General features: G+C 35.5%; 1 protein-coding gene across 1 annotated transcript in view; it reads right to left on the bottom strand.

Annotated features, from left to right (window-relative positions):
- LOC120430290 (uncharacterized) overlaps positions 1-24,261 on the bottom strand; it is a 300,000-nt gene that overhangs the window by 16,405 nt on the left and 259,334 nt on the right. The gene's annotated exons all lie outside the window — the stretch shown is intronic.

Below are 24,261 nucleotides of genomic sequence, written 5' to 3' on the forward strand. Positions count from 1 at the left end.
CGCCGGTTCTGGCCCTGATGAGCGTCTTCTGGCACTGCACGACTCAAATAGCATAACTGTTGACCGTTGCGGATGCTTCCACTAACTCCCCGTCCTCGTTTTTGGTAAAAAAAATCTACTCCTTTAGGCGGAAACCACCACCATATCCCCGTCTACTTCTTTTGTAAAGATAGTTCTTAATCCGACGGCTCAGGCTAAAATGGCACACAGATTCCGTTGATTCCGGATCAGATCCGTTTTTAACTTTCCTTTGTGCTACAGTAAATATTTAAACCTAAAAAAATCGCGAAAAGGCAAGTACATGTTTTTGTTTATCAGCTGTCAAAATGTACCGAGATTTATAATACACGGTGGGAACGCTAGCTCAACTATTCGTCAGTCTATTGATAAAAATATCAAAACCCCCGTCAATAGATTAACGAATAATAAAAACATTAATTCTGTCCAACCCCTAATTCATGTGTTACTAAATGCAAAAATAAAGCACAGGAATAAATGAAAAAATTATAGTTTCAAATTTAAGAAACAGGCCGCTTTTTAACACATCTTTGTATTATTTTCAACAACTGCTTAGGGAGCGTTCTTTTATTACGTAACGCAAAAAACGGATTTTTATACCCCCTCCCCCGCAACAAAATTTTCATACAAATTTTAAAAATTTTGTATGAAACGTAACACGGCCTCCGACACCCCCTCCCCCCAACTGCGTTACGTAATATAAGAACGCTCCCATTAGGTTTGGAATTTGAAAGTCGAGAAAAGACACAAAAAATAAAATCAATGGTTTCAACATTTGGATGAAAAAAGGGTTTTAAAATGCATTTTACACCAGTTCAGATGTTTTGCAATCATTAATTTTCAAAATGTCTAAGTGTTGAAGAAATAAAACAAAATCGCGAAAATAAACTTTTTGCGGAGTTGTAAATCGGAAATTTACAAAAATTCAAAACATTTTTTAACGAGACAATCATGATAAATATGATAGAAAATGCAGGAAAACGCATTTCCAATAGTTTTCAGTTGATTATTATCGAAAAAATATCATCTTAAACAAAAATAATACAAAACTTGCATAAAAACAAAATTCAGATTCAGCGGGCGAAATTCAATGCAAGCTATCTCGAGTGTAGAAAAAATACCTCTGAGATATTAAAAAAAACTGATTTTTTAGAGTATGCTCTGATGTAATTGTCAAATTCATCGTAGAGAACGTAGAAATCACCCAAATCATGAACCACCCTAATTTTCAAAGTTTTCTCTTGGATTCAATTTTGAGATCTGGACCATGTTTCTATTCGAAAATGGACTGCGTCAATCGATTCTTCGCGCTAATCACTTCAAAATAATGCTGGATCAACCTTTTACGATTTGTGGTTCTAGCGGCATCGCAGTTTGAAAATGGAAGTTTCTGATTTCTGGTTATAGCAAATTATAAAAGAAACAGTTAGCAGTATTTCGATTATAAATTTTTTGTTGCGATATTTTGCACTAAAATCAACAAAAGTGGTTAAATATAGTTCTCTGGAATCCTTTTATAATTGAAAGAAACTAATTTTAGAAAGTAAGATGGTTAGTATTTGCAAAGGAAATAAACAAATAAATTTAAAAAAGAACAGAAACTGACACCAAGGTAAGTTTTTAAGACAACAAATCCGCACTTTTCACCGAGCCAGCCGAAAAATCCCATCTGTCTAGAGGTGTAACAGCAGCGCAATTTATAACTCACGAGATTCAGGTCTAGCCCACAACCAAACCGTCGTCGTCACTTCAATCAAGCAGGTCGCGCGCGAAGGGTGAAGCAACTTTTCGACCTCCATTGAAAGCTCAACTTTGGCTAGAAATGAATGGAAAACTTAAAATGCTCAACATTTATCAGTGCGCACGAGAAGATGCTTCCGGGAAAGCAACACAGAAAAAGCTCAAATTTCTTTCAACAGCACAAAAAGAAAAAGACGAGTTGCGAAGCGAACGCGAAGAAATGCTGCAAGAGTTGTGTTTCGCAAAGTGAAAAATGAATGAACGGACAGGTGCAAAAGGTGCTCTCTGCGTTACAAAAGCCCCGGAAGCATACTAGAAGAAGAACACGTCGAAGAACGGGTGAGAAATGTTCAAACTTATCAACACTCAAATGAAGGGAAGTGGAAGGGGGTAGGGTGGTCTGGCAACACTGTTTTAAAATTTTGAAGAGTTACAGCTCGGAGTTCGAAGAACGGATGTTCGAAGACTTCGACAAATAGTCAGAAACTGTAATGGGGGTGGAAGATGGCCAAGAGAATCGCGCAAAAGGTGATAATAAATGGGGAAAGTTTTTTCGGAAATTAGTTTTCTCATAAGTTATATTGTGAAATAAATTTCTGGCGCTCGTTGTATTAATTCCTAGTTACGGGGCTGCTGGGAGGACTGACTGGCCAAGAGTTCATTACTTTCGGTTGGGATGAATTATGTATTGGATGAGTAATGGCGTGGGCACGGTGCGGTGTGACCAGTGTGGAGGAAGCAGAAGGGAGCCACAGCTGTCGAAGAAAATTAATCAATAATGGTGGGAAGTGCGGAGCAGGACGCATTTTGGTGTAAAGAATTCGTAAAAGTTTGTTCGAACTTTGACAATCTTTGCATGTTTTAGTATTGTATAAATTTTATATATTTGTTTTATTACAAGGAAAATATAACTGAGGTTCTATTATCTCCCGATAGCGTTGCCAAATTTTTGATGTTTAAAACTCATTGAAAATGTTTTTTTCTTTAAAAATGCGTACAGGTCAAAACTCCAAGCCAGGGAGTCGTTAGATGACCAAAGACGTCCCTAAATATCAGCAAAGTAGTCTATCATAATTCGACAACCTTTTGCTATTTGTGGTAGAGTTTTTTTTATCAGTAACTCCAGGAAGTCTAACATATTTTGAAGGAGACGCATGGCTTTTTATTAAAGAGTCGGACGATTTTGTCCATGCTTAAAATGAAATAAAAGTTACATGAATGAATTCAATTTGAATATTTTTTTCAATTTGAATAATATTTTGAGTTGAAAATGAAGTCTACACATCTCAAGTTCCAACTTGTATCGCTTTCAGTTCTATCGATTTACTCATTGCCACACAAACTTCACGAACCACTTTGGGTCAATCCTTTTCACACTTAATTCTGCTAGAAATGTGACCAAGCTGATGCTCACCCGAGCAGACGAAAATAACTTGGGAATAACATTTTTTGATATTTGAAAATACTAGGCCAATAACATTTTATGTTATTTATAACAAGATTTGTTATTCGTCGTTATTATTTTATTGTTTTTGAATTGTTATTGTAATAACAGACTAATAACACTTTTAGTTATTCTTCGAACAAATCTCTGTTATTATTTTTTGTTATTTTAACAACTAATCCGATCATCCCAATAACAGTTAGAGGTATTCTTCCATAACAAAAAATGTTATTCCAAAGTTGTTTTGGCTTTCAACCAATATCAGACCAATAACAAATTTTGTTATGATAACATAAACTGTTATTAAACCCTTATGCAAAAATGGATTGTTCAAGAAGATTCCATAACACTTTCTGTTATTTTAACAGTATTTGTTATTAAAATGGCATGAATTTTGTTATTACCGTCTGCCCAAGCAGTCCAGCCACCAGTTGCTGCTTCCACAGTTTAAAGAGTCCGGCTTCAACAAACCAACCGTGCATGGTGTGAAATGTTTGCTTGAAGACCAACCGCGGAGCTATTTCGGTTGATTCCGCTCATAATCGAAGGCCACTTCTTCAAACAGACCACAAAAGCAGAGGCGTACTAAGGCCGGGTGTCACCCGGGGCGGGCTGCCCGGTGTCACCCCTCACCCCCCTCACCCCCCTCCCCCCATTCTCACACCCCCCTTTCTAGATTAATCCCACCAAACTTATGTCACATGAAATTCTTCTTTCAAACTGGAATTCTAAATAATACTCTGCAATGAGCGAAAATCTCGCAATTTGAAATAATAAATATTTTAAATAATGAAAATAATACTTTTTATTATTAAAGCAACGACTATTTCAAAAAAGTGTTCATAATTTGAATTTTTTTTTCTCATGTGCAAATACACGTAATATTATTATCGAAATAATTATATCAGAGATCTAGTTTAAAAAAGAAAATATCATTTAGCTCGTCGATGTTCCTTATAAATAACAGATTTTTTTAAAATGAAAAATATTCAAAAAAATATGTTATGTCATCAAATACATTATTTTTATCGCTTTTATAGTGTTTAAACAGAATATTGTTTTCATCAAAATCAAAATCAAAATCAAAAATTTTCCATAAAATTTAGAAAGCTTAAACATTTGTATACGCTCGATAAAAATATTTGAATTTCATTAAATTTTCAAGTAAATCGTTATGCATTTTATGATCATTGATTATAAATGATGAATTTATTTTCAGAAAATTGTTCGATACGAGAATGAAGAATTCATAATGTAAATCAGCATTCAAGATCAAACATTTATTCTGAAAAAAATGCGCGATATTAGTATTCTCTAGACTTTTTGTTAAGATCAAACTGATAATCATAAGACAATTTTTTTTTTAAATTTGATTAACAACGAAATAAAAATAAATAATTATCAGACATGACATTTTTTTAAAGCTTTATAAACCTTTTTCCAAAGGCAACAAATTTAATTAAGCAGACTGATTTGATTTTATATACATAATGTATAGCCGTAATTACAAAACCTTCTATTCCATATTTTTCTAAAATCGTTTGAAGCTAAAATAATTGTCAGTTCAAACTTAAAAAGAATTAGAATAAATTATAGCTAAGCAAAATATGTGGTTTAGGGTAGGATATTTTGAAACGTAAATTTTCCGTATTTTTTTAGATAAGACACTTTTAAGTTTTTTTTCCAAGAACTGCAGATCAACAGAGACATTTTTTGACTTAGGGTTTCTTGCATTGAATTTTTTTACTCCAGATTAACTGACATTTCACTAGTTTTTTTTTAACATTCCAACGATTAATTTGATCAAATCTGTATTCTTTGCGATCAAAAACATCGTTCCAATTTTTTTACGCGCTGGCACCGCGGAATTTCGGGCGATTTTTTTTAAACGCTCAAATTGCGCAAATTGAATCGAGTACTGCACAATTCTAGAAGCATTTAGACATTCTTACAAATCAAAAAAGGAAAAAAAGAACCGTCCAGATTGATTGAATTATGCATAAGAACCAGCGAGTGGAAGTTGCCGTTGGGCGTCCGTGTAAGTTTGGCATGCATTGGGTGTTTCAGTGTTAAAATAAAGCTTTAAACTGTAACTTTTTTTTTTAATCAAATAAAAAAGCTCAATAATTTTCTATTAAGCTTTAAAAAAAATTAAAACCGGAAAAAACACAAAAAGGTTAAATTTTTCAAATATCAATGAATTTTATTTTTATTTCAATCAATAATTTTCTTATCCTTTTTTTGCTTTAAATATATTTGTTTATTTAAAAAAACAGCTTGTTCAGAAAATCTTGAAATGGTTTAATTTTTTTAAATACTTGTTTAAAAAAAATCGTTATTTCATAAATTAAAAATTAGTTCCGGAAAGATTCAGAACTCGGTAATGTCTTTAAACTTTACTGGAAATGTTATTTTTTTTACAGTGCAAATATTTTTGATGCATGATTTCCCATCAATCAAAAAATCAGAATTTAAAAAAATGCGGTTAACACTGAATCCTAATGCTTAAGACATTGTTTCTCGAATTTTCCTTGAAAAGCGTATATTAGTTTAATTCATATTTTGTTTGGTTTTGTTGAAACATTATAGAATCTTTCCGAGGACCAGAAAAATTATTAGTATTGGTGATGGAAGTTTAGAAAAAAGGTTTTGCTTTTTAAAAAGCATATTTTTTTAAAATTAAATGTGAATCAGACTCATTTCTGATTTTCAAGGAAAATTCGAGGAAAAATGTCTCAAGCATTTGGATTCAGTGTTAACCGCATTTTTTTAAATTCCGATTTTTTTATTGTTGGGAAATCATACATCAAAAAAATTTGAACAATTTAAAACAAAACAAACATCTCGATTAACATTTAAAGACATTTCCGAGTTCTGAATGTTTTTTGAATATTTTTTTATTTTATGAAATAATTTAAAAAACTGTAAAAGATATATATTAATTATTATATTAAAAAATAATAATCCTTTTTGAGATTTTTTTATCAAGCTGTTTTTTTAAAAGAAACTTTTATAATTGATTCAAATTCTAGGACAGAGTGATGACAAAAATCACTGATTTTTCAAAAATTATCTTACAAGTATCAGAAGACATTTTTTTGTTCTTAAGACTGAAGAATCTACCTTTCAATATTTGTCAATATATCAATATTGCCTTGACTTGAAAACACTTACAAAAGAATGGAGTCAACTAAGTTTTTGTAAATTGCTCTCCTCAGGTATTGAATGGACTTTCACGCATCTTTGTATTTGTAACATTATTATTATAAAAAAAACTGATTTTCAAATGAACAAATAAATATATTTAACATTTAAAGCAAATAAAACATATAGCAAATAAAACATTATATTGAAAATTATTGGTTGCAATAAAAAAAATCAATGATAATTGAAAAATTTAACCTATTTGTGTTTTTTACAGGCCTAATAGAAAATAATTGAAAGTTGTTATTTTGATCATCTACACAGCAAAAGAAAGTTGAATTTTTGAATGTTGAAAATTTGGTAGGTTGAACATTACCTCTTTTTTGAGTAACCTACCTATAAAATGTGTAAAAATGTGAACCTGATGAATATTCATCAGAAACTGATGGAAATTCAACATTTTCTGATGTAGTTTTACACATTTTTTGACACAAAATCTGTCACCATTTCCTGATGAATATTACCATAATCTTTTTCTGTGTAAAATTTACTATGATCTAAAACAAAAAAAAAACGAATCCCAACACAAGGATTTTCATATATTCTAGAAGCACGGCAACAATACGAGCCAAGATTGCGCAATCTGTATTTTAATGTAATTGTCGATTACATTACCTTTTTTGATTTACGGTGCTGGTTTTCTACTAAATTGCAAGTGACCCTAAAAAAATATCAAAATGGTTTTTGTGACAAGTAGTTTAATGTTTCGTTAATTCATATTTTTTAATTGATCATAATTTAGGATATTTGTTCAAATATCCAACGTTTTGGCATGAGTGCTTTTTTATTGTATATTTCAATTATAATAGGGTCTGAAAAGGTTGTTGTGCACTCTTGCCAAGTCTTAATCTACTTACCATTTTTGTATGGACAGTTGCTAAAATTATATAGAGACTTTCAAAGGCGAACCAACAAATATACCGCGGGCTGCTCTTAAGATTATTGTTGAATCCGGCCCATTTAGGATTCTTCTTATGAAGTTGTTTAGGAAAATGATGAATAAGTTTGCTTTTATAAACAAAAATATTAAAAAATATAAAATTTAATAAAAAAAATGATAAATAAGAATTACATTTTAATACGTAAAATATTTATGAGGATTTGGAAAGTATTAAATAGGCACTATCACATTTTCCAAAAAGATTTATTAAACGTGAAAAATTAAAAAAATATAAGTGAAGGAAAAATAATGGAAAACTCAAATTTCCTTTGTTGAAACATAAATTATAACTATGTTCACAAAGTAAATTTTATTTATTTTAAAATCATAATTCTGTGGACCCCTTCTGATCTGCCTGACAATTTTTAAAATAAAATTTAAAACATGGCCGTTAGTGCTCGGTCGAGGCAAAATTTGATAAAACAATTTCATTGAATCAAAAATAATAAAACAATAAACAAATTAAAATTAACCTGACAAATGGCGATATTTTTTAATCTTTTTTTTGTAAATAATATCTCGAATCATTTGTATATGTCTGGAATTAATACTATCTAACAAAAAGGAGATATTATTAACAAAGAAAATCAAAATCCTAGTTAATCTTGTTGAAGAAACGATTTCGGATTTTTCGTACCTATTTGAAATTTTCGTTAAATTTCCCATCAAAATTATTAATGACACTCAGAGTGGTACTAACTTTGACAGTCAATTAACAATATTTTATCATTAAAATGTAATTTGAAATTACATAAAGTTTTCAGACCGAGTTGAAAATAAACTAAGACAAGCATGGTTCTGGAATTTTGCAGACCTAATGTTGAAATTGATGCATTTTTTGTATTTGCTTGACCTAACATTGCATAGAAGTATCGGGTTTAGAAAGAATGAAATATGAATTTTGAACCAATTCATTTTCAAGTTAAAATCTACTACCCGAATAACAAAAAAAATGATGATGCAATTATATTTCGTATAATTTTAATGTTTGTTCCTTATCTTTTTCAAATTTTATTAATAACTAAGAAATGATAAAATTTGGTACAAAAAAAGTCAAAAATCCTATTAAATAATTTTTTAAAGAATTTTCAGCTTAATATATTCGCTGTTAATTTAATGAAAAAGAAAACAATGGTAATGTTAAGATCGTTTTGTGTCTCTCATTATTGCCTAGTAAAGATTTTGCTGGAATATTTATTTACTGAAAAAGCGTTCGTTTTCTTCCAGTCTGATCATAAAGATTTAGAAAAAAAATATTTGAATCTTTTTCAACAATAAAAAACTGAATTTCGAAAAACATCATAATTTGCATTGTTTGGCAAAAAATATTTTTGATTTTTGATTAAATTTATTTTTTACATTTTGTTGTGAAAAAAAAATAGTTTTGCGTGTTTCGGCTCCAGGTGATGAAAGTTCGCAAGCGAAGAAGATTTTTTGGCGATTATTCTATCCCTGATTGTGATTTAAATAATTTGCCGTTTTCTGCAACCCTTAATTTTTTTTTAATTTTTTTTTAATTTTTCAATTCAAAGTGATTTATTTTTATTTTTGCTTTCAATTGGAACTTTGCCGAAGAAAACAAAAATAAACCTACATTCCGAGAAAAAAAAATCAAACTCAAGAGTGGTTTGGCACAAGAACATTTTTACGAGAAAACATTTTCGATTTAACTCTTTTTATAAGCTTGTACATTAATTACACCCCTTACATATTAGTATCTTTTTCAAAATTTATTTATTTGATGATCGGGTGTCACCCGCACCCCTGAATATTTAATTTTTGAAGTCTTCAGGATATGTCTAATATAAACATGCACTTTTACTAACTGTGAATACTTAACTTCATCATTACTATGTAAACATATTATAAAACATGAGTGTTACTTTTGGGTGTCACCCCCATCTAAAATCAATGTTTCAGAAAATTTAACTTGTATGTTTTGTTTAAGAAAGATAATATATATTAGTTAGATACTTGATGATTTGTTATGAACATATTTTAGGTCGATTATATTTTTTTTTTCGTCCGAGTCAGGTGTCACCCCATCAGCTCGGGTGTCACCCCAAGATGGGTGACACCCGGGGCGGACCGCCCCCACCGCCCCCCCCTTAGTACGCCACTGCACAAAAGTCATTTATGCAGACAATACCAACACCTGGCACTGTTTCGCTGTACATCAGCATGTTGCCTTGAACCATCTTTCCACCAACGATTGACAGCTCATTGAATCTAGGATTGTTTTCCAGATCAGTGTAGAATTTGACGTCTGATTCTAGCAGATCTTCCAAAGTTTTGACATGAAGAACATCAGAATGATCAACGAAAGAAAGCAGATTTTCTCAAGTCGGCCAGCTTGGTGAAGGTTGCGTATTTCAAAACCACAAACCACCAGCAGAATTGGATCATTGTTGAAATGCTCTGGCCAACGAAATTCGACTAGCTCAGACGAAACTAGGATCGTCAGCAGTCCAAACATGCCAGGAGAATGGAATCAGCAAAAGTTCGGCTATGTTCAGTGGCCTATCATTGGGCACTGCAATTTTAACGAAAAGTGGACTGTTTGTGCACAGTACTCGTTCATATTTGGAAAGGTTTAACACAATCCATACATTGTAAAACTTACCATCTATCTTTCCTTGGGTGTCCTCAAGCTCATCCAAACACTCCCATAACGCCAAACCAGTCGCATCATCTGCATAATTCGTGCTTTTCATTTCATTAGGGCACAAAACTTTTGTAAACAAGAGTGTATCCCTCTCACACCTTATGCAAACTGTTTTTTGAGTGAAAGGGATACACTATTGTTTACAAAAATGTTGTGCCCTTTTGAAATGTTAGGCTCCAATTATGCTCTATTTCCATCATATCCGTATTGTGCCACAGAGTAAGACAGAGTTCGCACTGCCTCTTGATTTTTGGTTTAACTTGGTGGTACATCGCAGGTACATCGCACGCCAGCTACAAGCAAACCTTATGGAGCCAAAAAAATAAATGACATTTCTTCGGACTGGTCACTCTGGGTTACTCTGTGATTGTGCTGTTTCCGGTCTAGTATACCATTTTGAAAAGTGGTCTAAACGTCAAATTCTTCAAAAACCTGATAGTGGGAATTGATTCTCCAGACAATTTTACATAAAAGTATTGACCATTGCTCTATGTCCGATCCTTGTGAAGATACAGCGGTTTTAAAAATAAAAATGTTGAAAAAATAGGTTTTTAGGTGGTTTTTGGCAATTTCTATATGATTGACTTGATTTTTCAGTCTCGTAAATATTTTTACCGGAAAGCTCGTAAAATTTCCCATAAGTTTGTCTTTGACAGCATTTCAATTGGATGTATGGGCTTACATATATAAGTTTAATTACAGTTTCAGTAAATGATTTTTGTATTATTTTAAAAGAGACATACCATCCTGCAATTAACGAAAAAAAAATCGTGACATCACCTTGAAAATTAATTTTTAAACTTAAAAATCAAAAAATCTCATAGAAGTGGCGTATATTTTTGTTTCAGTGTATTTTTTTCAGAAAGCTCGTCCAATTCCCTTCAAGTTTGTCTTTGACCACTTTTTGGTACGATGCAATGGCTTCGAGATACAGTGATTTTTAAATTGCAAAAAACAAAAATATTTATATACCTTACGCCCTGCTCAAATGTTATTTTCGAGTACTATTAGCTCCATATACACAAAAATGGCTTATAAAGGCCTAGGATAACATGTCTACAAAGTTTCATTGAAATCGGAGAGGGTCGGGTATAAAAGTACTAGAAAAATTCCCGATTTGAGCTTAAATTGCTCTATATAATTTTTTAAATGCTTTAAATACGTTATCATATTTGTTGAGCACTGATAGTGAAACTATAGTTTTCCGTTTTATAATAACAGTAATAATAATTAATCTTTCATAGAAATAATTTTTCTTGTTGAAAAAAAAATTAAAAATCTACATGAAACCTCCAAGATATTCGCTTTCGGACAAAAAGATGACTGTTTGCATACTTTTTTAAGAAAGAGTTTGATCAAATTTGGTGAAATTTGAATTGAAAGAAAATATAAATACAAGCAAAAAGAGGCAGCCAAGAATCTCAACAATAGGGAGACAAGAAAAATTTAAATTTTTGGAAAATCTCAAGAGATACCCCCTGGATCGATTCTTTAAGCAATAATAAGTAACTGTGTCAATTTTGAGCCAAATCGGATAAGGTTTAAGGGTCGCTTTTTATCGTTGAAGTTTGTATGGGAAAATCGCAAAAATATATGGGGAAAAACATCGATTCAGAAATCTGGCAGCAGGTGGCGCAGGTCTCGCCCAATTTAGTTCAAGTGTGAGATTCTTGCAGGACATTCAATTTCCTACAACTTTGTCCAAGGGTGCAAGAAGATCCGAGTTGATCCTGATGAGTTATTAGCAATGCGATGATAAGAAATCGGCTTATATACTTGAAAGTGGTATTTAGGACGTACAGTCCAAACTCGATTATCCGAAGGCTTCGGAAAAATTTCACTTCATATAATCGATTCTTCGGATAATCGAATCACGCAAATTTTTTTTTTTCGTTGTCTTATTTTTGATTTTTGAGCATACGTATAACCCCTGAACCACTGTAAAGTGATTTAGAATTTTTAAATCCAAGATGGCGGCCATAAAGGCGGTGATGAAATATTGAAAAATCCATTTTTTAATTTAAAAAGCAATCAACGGTTCAAATTTGACTAAATTAGGTCGCAGAACTCGAATTTGATGTTCGATTATCCGAAGTCCCATACAAACCTTCGGATAATCGAACTTTGGATAATCGAAACTTCGGATAATCGAGTCTGGACACCAAAAATCAGGATCAACTCGTATCGTTTTGCACCCTTCGACAAAGTTGTAGGGAATTAAATTTCCTAAAAGAATCTCACAATTGGACAATTTTGTGTTAGATCTGCGCCACCCGGCAGAAAAATACTGCAACGATGTTTTTACCAATACATTTTCGCGATTTTTCCGATATAAACTTCAACGATAAAAAGCGATCTCTTAACCTTAACCGATTTGGCCAAGGTTATGACACTACAAACATTGATAAGAGAGGATTAACAGATGATCATTCAGTGATCTTATTCAAATAACACAATAAGAGCTTTTAAATCACAACAAAAATGCTTCAAAAGCATAATGGCATATATATATTGTACGAAAAAATAAATTGAATGAAAATATGTCGCGATTCGCGATTCAAAATATATCTAAGTTCTGAAAATTTCCTCGCGGCAAGGTCTTCCGTAGGTCTACACCCGAACCCGAACGCGACGTGGGACTGCATGAATCTTCAGCTGCTGCCGGATTAGAAGGGTATATTCCGAAATTAACGAATTACCGATTCGCGATTCAAAAAAATTAATAATTTAAAATATATGAAGGTTTTGGAAATTAACCTGCATTATAAGAAATACTAAACAATAAATAAGTTCATAAATTGTCTCAAATGATTCCGACTCCGGGTTTATCAGAAATGTTCGACTCCGGCTCCGACTCCGACTTCAGCCATTCGAGTTTTGACGAATCCGACTCCTACACCCAAACGGCCGTCGCATGATTGTGATCATGGCGGCATGAAAGTATATCAGAATCTGCATGAAAACTGTCCTCATGCAGTTTTTGCGATATAGGGGTATGACATTTTTGCCCGTTACCGACAAGTATCGACATTACCGACGGCTTTTGGTTGTATTTCACAAAAAAAAAAGACCCTTAACAGAACGAGGATTGAACCACCAACTTCTTGGTTATTTATCCGACACGCTACCACCGAGCCATGGACGCTTGATGAAAAGTGAGTGAAAGAGCACTAACATATGCTCCTCTTTGGAGTGTTGCTCGGGGACGGGCCAGTATTATATGTGTTGGTGAGAACTGCAGATCGCTGAAATGTTTACACGCGGGAAAAAATGATTTAGGGGCTTGCTGCAAAAAATGTTATAAAATGTGACATTTTCTGCAGCAAATCCACTGTTGCAGATTTTGAGATATTTTTTTTCCTTTGGGTGTACTCCGACTCCGGGTCCCCAAAAAGATCCGACTCCACAGCCCTGAAAGAAACGTCAACCCGTTGTAACGTCACGGCAGAATGTATCCAACAAGAGTTGTACCAGGTTGCTAACGATAGCTGATTCTTCCGATCCACGAAAACCAACAATTTGGTCAAAGGATTGAACAGGGATAGCATCCGTATAATACAGTCATCCCACATATTCGGAACACCCACAAATTCGGAACACTTTTATGATAATTTGTCAATAGCATGCCAAAAATAGCTTTTCTGTCGACCTTACTATTTTTAGAACCTTCATTTGGACATTATCTTGCTATTTCACTAGTAAAAGTAGTACTTTTTGAACAAAAAACTTCATTCCAAGACTATTTTGTCCAGAGCAGCAAAACACTGCCTCCAAACAAGGGGTTTCCAGCATCGTGTCAGACTGGTCACTAATCCGGAATTACTTGGAATTTGAGCAAGTAATTCTGTAATTCCGGATTTACTGAGTAATTCCAGAGTAATCCTGGTAATTCCTAATAATCCCAGTAATCCTGGTAATTCCATGATTCTTGTTTGTGAAAACATACTTCAGAAAATAATAAAATAATAAAAAATAACTGTTAAAAAGATAATTTCGATAAACCTTTTATAATTCTATTTATTGCCTATTAATTTTCATGTATGAAACCAAAGTTACAGCTAGTACGGGATCATTCGGATTTTGAGTAAGTAATTCAGTAATTCCAAAATTACTCCGCAATTCTGCAGTAATTCCTGTAATTCTGGAATTACCTAGTAATTCCGTAGTAATTCGAGTAATTCCATAGTTACTCAGTAATTCGTGTATTTCCCATTAATTCAAGTAACTACTAGTAATTCTTAAAAGGTAAATCGGCAGAATGCATTTTGCTTTTCATTGATGCTTTTTATGGTTGTAAGAAGTACAGAGCGGATTCGAAATGTCCGCCAATTTGGATGCTCTCTAATTCAAATGTATTCGGATGAAAAACACTCAAACGTCAAAATCAGTTGTCAAACTGACGTTGATGTTTACCACATTATTCGATGATTTCCAAGTAGGGCGTCCAATTTTCCAGGGTTTTGAGTTTACCGGAAAACGGAAAAAAATATATTTTTTATCCCGGGAAATTTTTGAAAACGTCATGAAATCTATGTTTTCTTTATATTAGTTATGTTTTTAAAATCAAACTATTAGCACAATACTATTAAAATCAATCTAAACAGGGATAGCACTTTTAGATAGTTTTGAAGGTTTTTTTTGTTCTTTGTTGTGCTTTGAATTTTAAATGCACTCGAACGCCAAAATCAGTTTTCAAAATGATGTTGATATTTACCCAATTGTTCGATGATTTCCAAGCAGGACGTCTAATTTTCCCAGGTTTTGAGTTTCCCGGAAAACAGGAAAAATATTTATTTATTCCCGGGAAGTTTTTAGTTTTTAAAAAAGTCATAAAATCTATGTTTTCTTTATATTTGTTATGTTTTTCAAGCTTTAAATTTATAGAATTAGCTCAATACTATTAAAATCAATCTAAACAAGGATAGCAGTTTTTAGATAGCTTAACATTCCAACGCCCAAGGCTCCAAAAAAGTTGGAACGGTAACTTCAACTCGCTGGTTCTCGGGCATAACTTAACCAATCAAGATGATTCTTCTTTCCAGTGATTTGTTAGATGTTTAGATGATTATAGAACTTTGCAGAACTTAATTCGATCAAATCTGTAATTTTTGCGATCAAAAACATCGTTCCAACTTTTTTTTTCAAGTGTAAAAAAAATCGCCAAAAAATCCGCGGCGGCAGTCGTTTTAAAAAAGGTGGAACGATGTTTTTGATTGCAAAAATTACAGAATAGATCGAATTAAGTTCTGCACAATTTTAGGATCTAGACATTCTTACAAATCACTGGAAACAAGAATTGTCCCGATTGGTTGAGTAATGCCCGAGAACCAGTGAGTTGAACACGCAGAAAAATGTTTTGTAGAATCAGCCTGTACGAGGTTTGAATCAACAAAATATTTTGTTGAATATAATCAACGAAATTTTTGCACTGAATCAACTCTCAAATTTTGTTGATTCAAATTGGCGTATTTTGTTGCTTCTAAGCAGTTTTTTGTTGATCGAAATTTGACAGAAAGTACGTCAAATCAGATTTTTGTTGAAACGACGTCGATTTTTTGTTCAAACAACTCACACATTTTATTTAAAATAAGCTTAGTCTTTCAATTGAATTAACAAAAATGTTGAATTGTAATAAAAATAGTGATTATTTATTTATTTATTGATATTAGCATTTTTATTTTATTGGATAGAACATAACTCAATCTGATGCTTCATGCCTCCCATCTTGCTCAGTCCGAGTGTCATATCGCTGCTCTTGAACCGCACCTGTTGTCGGTGGCAACGCCGCTTTCTGATAAACTGACGAGTTTGTTAAGTTGCCTCCCGCTTTAAATGGGCCATGTTGCCGGTGAATCGTGGCTACGTTGTTTTCCACAAAGGTCTGCAAGGGTGGGAAGAGCATTGAAAAAGGACTTTTGAAGTAAAATGCTGAATCGCTTACCAAGCATGTTCGACCGATGATTATTATGTTGGGAGATTTCTTAAATTCTGCATAACTTGAATGGTTCTCCTCCTTTAAAGTTACACGCAGCAGAACTTCTAGAACACCAACGGAATTGTTGCACGGAACGACAGCAATCGAACTCCGGAGCTTGTTCACTGGCCACTCATCAAAACCAAAGAAAGAACATTTTGACAGATAGCGGGCACGTGTGAACAGCAAGTAATTTCATTAAAATCAAAAAACAAAGTGAAGTTGATTCAACGTCGTTCATAGTAGAATCAACGCGATAATTTTGTTGATATTTCCAAAAAGGTTTGATAAAATACACAGAGTAAATTTGACTCAAAATTTTGAGTTGTTTCAGTTGGTTTTGAGATCTGATTCAACAAAAAATCGTCAATTTAAATCAACAAAATATTTTGTTGATTCAAACCGGCCTGATTTTTTTGCGTGAAGTTACTGTTCCTCCTTTTTTGGGAGGCTTGGGCATCTGTGTAAGTTGGACACGCGTTGGGCGTTCCAGTGTTAAACAAATTTTTGCTGTTCTCTGTTGTGCTTTGAATTTTATATGCACCACATTTCTAATTCAAATTAAATAAGTATCTTATAAATATTTATTTTTTATTTATTTCTATATGACATTTTTTCTTTTATTGGTTATTTTCTTTATTGGAGGTGGACAAAAGCCCCCTTGAGCTGTGTCTGGTTATCGATAAAGGACACTTTCTCAAAAAGGCACAAAACCACCTCATCTTATCGCATCAACAAGTACACAAAACTCAAATGATACAAGACGGGGTCACCTTTAAAACTAACTCAATAAATTAAAAAAAAAAATATCACAGTTCTAAAATCTACGTGTGTATCGTCAGGTTAGGGATGGGATTTCAGGTGATTAAGGAATCGTTTTTTGATTGTGTCACGGGAGATGTCAAAGTCAAACAGATCTGAGCACAAGTTAAAAACACGACACATACTTGAAACCGGTTCGTTCTGCCCATAGTTTGTGAGAGCCCTGTGGACAGTCAAGAACGAGTGATTGCGGAGTACGCGAGGGCGAGTGTTTATGTTTACCAGTTGCAAAACGGCAGGACAATCGATGGACGATCGAAGGAGATCTGCAACGAAGGTCGCCTTGGAAACGTCACGCCTTACTGTAAGAAGTTCGAGATTAAGCATTTTACAGCGCTCTGCGTAACTCGGTGGATTGGCGGGATCAGGCCAGATAATGTGACGTTGCGCGTACTTAACGAACTTCCGCTGGACCGACTCCACGCGTTGAATCGCGTTCTGGTAGAAGGGAGCCCAAACAATACAACAGTACTCTAAAGTAGAGCGGACCAACGAACAATAAAGAGCTTTGAGACAGCCTAAATCCCGGAAGTTTTTAGCTATCCTAAAGATGAAGCCAAGAGTTTTGGAAGCCTTGGAGACTGTATACGTAATGTGGTCAGCAAACGTCATTTTGCTATCCAGCATCACACCTAAATCTTTCACACAGGAGGTCCTAGGTATGGTGGTGTTTGAAAGTGTGTAGTGGAAAGACATTGTGTTGCGCTTGCGTGTGAAAGAGATAACCGAGCACTTGGAAGCGTTCAGAACCATCCTGTTTTCGGAGCACCAGTTGGCGAACATGTCGAGCTGCTCCTGAAGAAACTGGCAGTCGGTATCATTCTCGACAACGGTGAACAGTTTGATATCATCCCGCATACGACAGTTTGTGACAGCCTAAAAGATGATGCACGTCGTTCATGTAGAGGAGGAAGATCAGAGGGCCCAGATGGCTTCCTTGCGGAATGCCTGAAAAAACAGAGAAAGCAGCGGAAATCACGTCACCGATTTTAACGCTCATTTCACGGCCAGTGAGATAGGAGCGTAGCCAATCGAGCATGGGCCCGCCGAAACCTAGGCGTTCCAGTTTCGCAACAGCAATGCGGTGGTTCAGCTTGTCGAAAGCCGCTGATAGGTCCGTATAGATGGCATCGATCTGCTTCCGTTGCTGCATGGTTCGAAGAATGAAGGACGAGTAGGAGACCAAGTTAGAGTTGGTGGAACGTTTCGCCATGAAGCCGTGCTGTTCCAGGGCGACATAGTCACAGCAGTTGAACTAAATGAAATCCAGCACGATTACTTCGAACAGTTTGCTGACTGCGCAGAGGGCAGCAATTCCGCGATAGTTCCGGACATCACGTTTTGGGCCCTTCTTGTGGACTGGGAAAACAAAGGACTTCTTCCAGCAACACGGGAAAACTCCAGTAGCAAGCGAGGTATTGAAGAGTTGAGCCAATGGTTCCGCGAGTGCATCGCAACACTTTTTTAGCACAAACGCGGGGATGCCGTCTGGGCCGCAGCTGGTAGAACCTTTGAGAGAGGCGCAGGCACGACGGATGGACTCGGAAGTGACCACCGGGTGAGGTCCAATGGGAGGTCGCAGTGGAACGTTGCTAGCAGCCTTAGCAATGTGCGTTTCCCCTACTGCTTCGTTGGTGAATACGCTGCTGAACTGGCGACGAAACAGATCGCTTATACTCTCGAGTATCATCGCAGTTGGTAGACGTGTCTCTTTCCGCTGCTCGTTTACGTGGTTCCAGAACTTCTTGGGGTCTCGTTTCAATCGGCTTTGGATTCGGTGTTGGTGGCAACGAAAAAGTTGTTTGTTCAGGATACTGTACTTCCGGTTTCTTGACCTATAATGGTTTCTCCATCGATCTGTCGGGTGTTTGGCGTATTTCTTGAGGGCAGCGCGTTTCCTGGACTTCAAGATCTGCAGTCGGGGTGTTGACCACGGTGGATGTCTTGGAGGCTGGCGCTGATTCTTTGGAACGAAGGTGTTGATGGCGTCTGTTAGAACACCTGTCCAAGTATCAGCAGCTGTGTCGGCGTCAAGGTTGGCCAGTAGTTGGTTCCAATTAATGTTGGTCAGGAAGTTGTTCATGCCATCGTAGTTTCCCTTACGATAGTCCATGAACGTATTACCAGCAACATCACGAAAATCGAGCGTCGTGCAGGAAATGGAAACAAGAAACGGAAAGTGGTGGCGCACGTCTTTCACCAAAGGCAGAGGAGCTGGTAGAAGGGTAAAGTTGATCGGTGTCCCAGAGCTGGCAAAGCATAGGTCAAGAACGTTGCTTGAGTTGTTGCACATGTCGTTCAGTTGGCTAAGGTTTGCGGTAGAATACTCATCCAGGAGTTTGTGCTTTAACTCATTGGTCGGAGTGAGGGCTAAGTTTGGAATCAGTTTGTTCGTCGGTGTGCGCGTCCAGCGAATGGCTGGGAAGTTGAAGTCACCTAGCACCATAAGACTATCGTTCGCTTTCATCTTGGAAACTATCCACGTCAAGGAGTGTCTGTGCTGATCGAACAGCGGCTTTTCGTTATCAAATTTGGGAGGAATGTAGATAACACATACAAACATCGTGGATGCAGCGAGTGGAACTGCATGAATAAAACAGCTTGAAAATTGGTTTAAGATGTCTAAAAACAAAAATGACAACAAATAAAATGATACCAATTTATGTAAATTTAAAAGTTTAAACTAATTAATTGTAATACTAATATAATTTCCAGGCCAAATTATGATTTTTGTTTAATTTTGGAAATTCCCGTACAACATATAAAAATCCCGGGAATTTTATGCCGGGAATTCCCGGGATGGACGTACTATTGCCAAGCACGTGGTTTTGTGCATTTGACAGCTGTCATTCGATCCAATTCTCATTATGCCGGAAGCTAGGCAGTAATTCCAAGTTATTTTAATAAATTTGAGCAATTCTGCGTGGTTTCTGGAAATCCCAAGTAATTCTGGGAAATCAAAGTAATTCATGACATATTGCCAGTAATCCTGGTAATTCCATTTAGACTGGTCAGTAATCCTTGATGCTGGAAACCCCTTGCCTCCAAATGGCCTGTTTCATAATTGTGGGATGTTATTGTGCCTCCCACAATTGTGGAACACCTGAATTTAACTGATGTTTTCACAAAAAAAGTTATCAAACCATGTATAAACCATCACTAAGCTTGAGTTTCATTGGTTTCAGTGAGTGAAGTCGTTATTTGGTAATAAATATGTACTCCTGGAGAGAACCAAGGTTTGTTTACATCCGTAAGAAAAAAGTGTTCCGAATTTGTGGATTTCAAGGGTCAAAGTAATTCTTCAAAAACTTCATATAAAAGTTAAAATTTGCAGATGTTCGATACAGCATTCGAAAGATCGCAAGAAAAGCTTTCAAATGAAGGTAAAAACGAATCATTAAGTTCAATTATCGATTTGCTATGATTTTTTGAACATTGGCCAATCTGGAAACCGTTCCGAATATGTGGGATGACTGTACTTTCGAGGGTATAACTCTGCTCCAAATGAGTTAAATCGATTCCAGCATTCAAAACCACCAGCGATGGTTCTCTGAGCACTTTTTCCAACTCATCCCGGTTCATGATTCACCATAGAACACTGAACACTCCGGGTTTCACACTGATCAGGCAGACGATTGTCCGTAGAATGTACTCCAGTGAGGGTTCACTGAAGGTCAAGGTCACTAAAGGGATTAGTGCAAGCAGTGTCCATACACAGTAAAAAAAGTGTATATTTGGAAGGTTTAATTTTGGAAGGTTGATTATTACCTCTTTTTTTACGTAATTTTACCTCAATTTAGACTGAAAAAGCGACATTACACCAGAATAGTGGTAAAATTACACATTTTCAGGGGTAAAATTACATATTCTTTCTGACATAAAAGATATACCCCTTCCCAGATGTAATATTACCATGATTTTTTTTTCTGTGTAGAACACAGCCGAGTAGGGTCATGTCATGAACTACTCAGTTTGATTGAATCGAGATATTTTTCTGTGATCCTTATCTAATAAACCAAACAACCCAAAAAGACGAATTTTTTTCCCCCAACCGAAAGTGTTGCCACGCGGGCCAACAAAAGGTGAAACACTTTGAATACTGTGCTGCCTATCACGGGAAAGTTCACCGTCAAGAAGAGGTCCTCACCCAAGTAACAAGCAAAATGCCTTTACTTCTTAACAGGTTTTATAAAAGGTTTGAAATTTGCTTTTCTGTTTTATGAAAACATTGATCAAAACTTGCTGGGTTTATGATACGAAAGTTTTAAAAATATCTTTAAGAATACTTTAAGAGCATGGAACATAGTTTTATATCACACTTCATTGTTTCTCTTAAAGCTATCCCAGAGAGGTTATTTATAAGACTTTTAAGCATTGTCAAAACTGCTTTGAAACTAAATTAAAACTACTCTGTTCTATGAAAGCATATTTCCAGATTATTTGAACTTGATCTGTCAAATCACATTTTTTGTACAGTCGGTCGGTTTAGTGTCAAAGAAACTTTTGCCAAAATTTGTGATCCCAATAAACAAGTGATACTTTTCGCCCGTTTCCGGCTCCAGCGCGGATGTAATGGAGTACACCTATCCGAGGGTGATCGAGTACATGCCGATTTGGTCCATTGACATGCATGGGCAGTAGATGTTTGTTTCCGGCACGTGTTGATCGAGTAACACGAGAATCATCATGGGCGCCGATTCCGTAGCTACCGTGAAGCCGACGCGCAGAATCGACAAGCTACAAATCATCAGTTAGGCCATCCGTTTGTCCGTCAGAGCCTTTCGAGGATAAGCTGGATAAGGCGTTCCGAGAAGCGGATAAGTTCGTCGCGGAGTGCTAGTGTTTTAACGTTGGTCTAGTGTTGTTTATTAAAATCAGTGTTGTTGTGTCGACGGTAAATTCCTTTATGCGAGGAAAACTTATGATGATCCCAATCAAATAAATGAATAAAGAATATGAAAAAAAATGTATTTTGTTTTTAATCCAACGATGAAAAAATAACCATAAAAAACGTTTTGGATCTACCTCCTGCTAACTAAAATTCGCATGCGCTACGGTCGCAGTACTACGCCTTTTGCTCTTGGTTAAAATCGCCTTAAAGCTCACTGCAGTCTACATGTTCTTGCCTAATCTTGAACAAGAGCTTCGCAAGAAACAAAGCTCTTAAAGTTTCTTGTACAAGAGCTTCTTAAGAAAAATGGCCCTAATAACTGCTTTGACTAAGAGAGAATAGTTTTTATGAGTTCAGCCATATTAACACGAAAAAGCAACGGCCAAAAATGGAAGCCATGTTGATTTTTCAGAAAAAAAATAATTAATCGGTCCATCAAAATAAAAAATCGATGCAATTTTGAACGATTCATGCCTTCGATGCATATTTTTTCGAGGTATCTAAGAAAACTGACCAGTGAAATTTTGATGGCAAGAATTTTTCAGTTAGAACGGCTGCGTAAAGTCACAGTAATTTATTATTTTGATATTATTTTATAGTTATCAATATAATTTAATCTTTTTTCATTGGCCATTTGTGATTTATTTCATAAAGAATTATTGAATTTAACGAGATTATAATTAGAACTGATTTTCCTTCGACAAATCAATTTTATCTTCAACGAGAGAAAACATCTTTAATGAAAGTTTATTTCAGTCTTGAAAACCTCTTCTGTGCGGTTATAAATTTAAGAAGCTTGAGCATAAGTTTTATTTAAGCAATTAAATACACCTGCAGAGTGTTTTAAAAATCAATGTCTATGCTGATGAGTTTTAGATGACTCCTAATAAATGGTCATGATAACCTCCTAAAATAGTCCACTTTGCTCTTAACTCAGGTTTAATGCTGATTTATTGTTGTCCTGGAGATAAAATGGCTTTATGGTCATTTTTAGCTAAGATAACTTCAATCTCTCCTCAAGATAGGTACAAAACTGAAAATGTTACTTGGGCAACCCCCTTCGCAAATGTCACCGAGGCCAACAAAGTTTAAAAGTGGTTTACCACCGCGCGCGCTTCTCCTTTTCGCAAAAGTGTCGTCTGCATTGTTTCGATAAGTTGATAACGAGGCCCCTCGCCCCCAAACACTACTCTGGCAACACTGCCGCACTACACAAATTTGACGCTGTCGTGCTATCTTGTCGCATGTCGCTTTTTGACGTTCCGAGAAAAACGTGTTGACCTTGAAAAAACAAAACCAGGAGCACGCAATGTAAACAATAACAACAACGCTTTTTGTTTGGCTGACCATTCTGTGCATTGTCCCAAATAATTACGAATGTTTGCGGTAGTCGGGCATGTACATGTGTCAAACGCGTTCTGACCTGAAATCCCTTTGGCAAGTTGGCAAGGATTGAAATCGATTCTTGGGGATCTGTAAAGGTCAATAGGTGAGGCAATGCGAGCTGCACAAAACGACGTTCTCGACTAGATTTGGCCTCAAGTTGCGACAAGTTAGCACGACAACGACGAACTGTCACTGGCGGTAAATATGGCGGCGGCAAAAGTTTTCGACTCGACTTTTTTTTGCTCTCAGAAATTCACCTTGCAGAGTGTTTTGTTGAAACAATCAAAAGTTACCCCGCGAGGCACGACGACGACCTGGTGGAAGTGATGCCAGCGCGCACACTTTGGCAAGTGTCGTAAAAAGTTGATTTTATGTGTTGACGAAACTTTCCAACAATATGACATTCCGGTCGCCACCTCACGATGAACGGAGGAGTGCTGGTGGTAGTTGAGCAGATTTTTATTGGCTGATGGCTCGCAAGTTTTGATTTTTATGGAAGTAATTTTTAAAGTATGTCAACTTTCAAATGGTAGTGGAAAGTGTTGACAGTTTATCGGGTTTAAAGGGAGAAAAATTTACTTTAGGATCATTTCACTTTAAAAAAAATCCTAAAAAAAATGGACAACAAAACTGAAAGTATTTTTCAGTCAAGTAGGCTGTTGCTTTCGGCACGACAACTTCTTGACGTCATGAAAGTATGGGGGTGGATTGTTTTTGTCTGTTGATGGCAAAAACAAAGCAAGCCATAAGTTGAAAAAGCCTAAGTGTCATTAGAATTGACACGTTCACTAGGTTAAAAATATCTTACTCATGTCTGCTAGATTTTGGGCACGGGAAAAACAAATGGAGCTCTGAGGGGTTACCAGAAATTACATTTGGAAAATATTTTAGCTTTTTTAACAAAAGTTCATAAAGCAATGTTCCAAAAATGTTGAAGATTACGATTATTTCATCGAAAATTTAATTAAACCTATAAAGTTGCACAACCTACCCATAAAAGATGAACCACCTTGCCGAATGTGTGTGTGTGTGCGGTCCTTTGTTTTTCCCAGTTTGAATAGATGAATAGACGTGTCAGGTTTGTCTGGTGTGTGTGTGGGTGGGTGTCTGTCTGTATGTGGCAGAGTGTAAGTGTGCTCAACTTAGACAAATGGTTTTGCTTTGCAAGTTGTTGAAA

The sequence above is a fragment of the Culex pipiens genome, chromosome 1 (assembly GCF_016801865.2).
Source record: "Culex pipiens pallens isolate TS chromosome 1, TS_CPP_V2, whole genome shotgun sequence".
NCBI classification, from domain to species: Eukaryota; Metazoa; Arthropoda; class Insecta; order Diptera; family Culicidae; genus Culex; species Culex pipiens.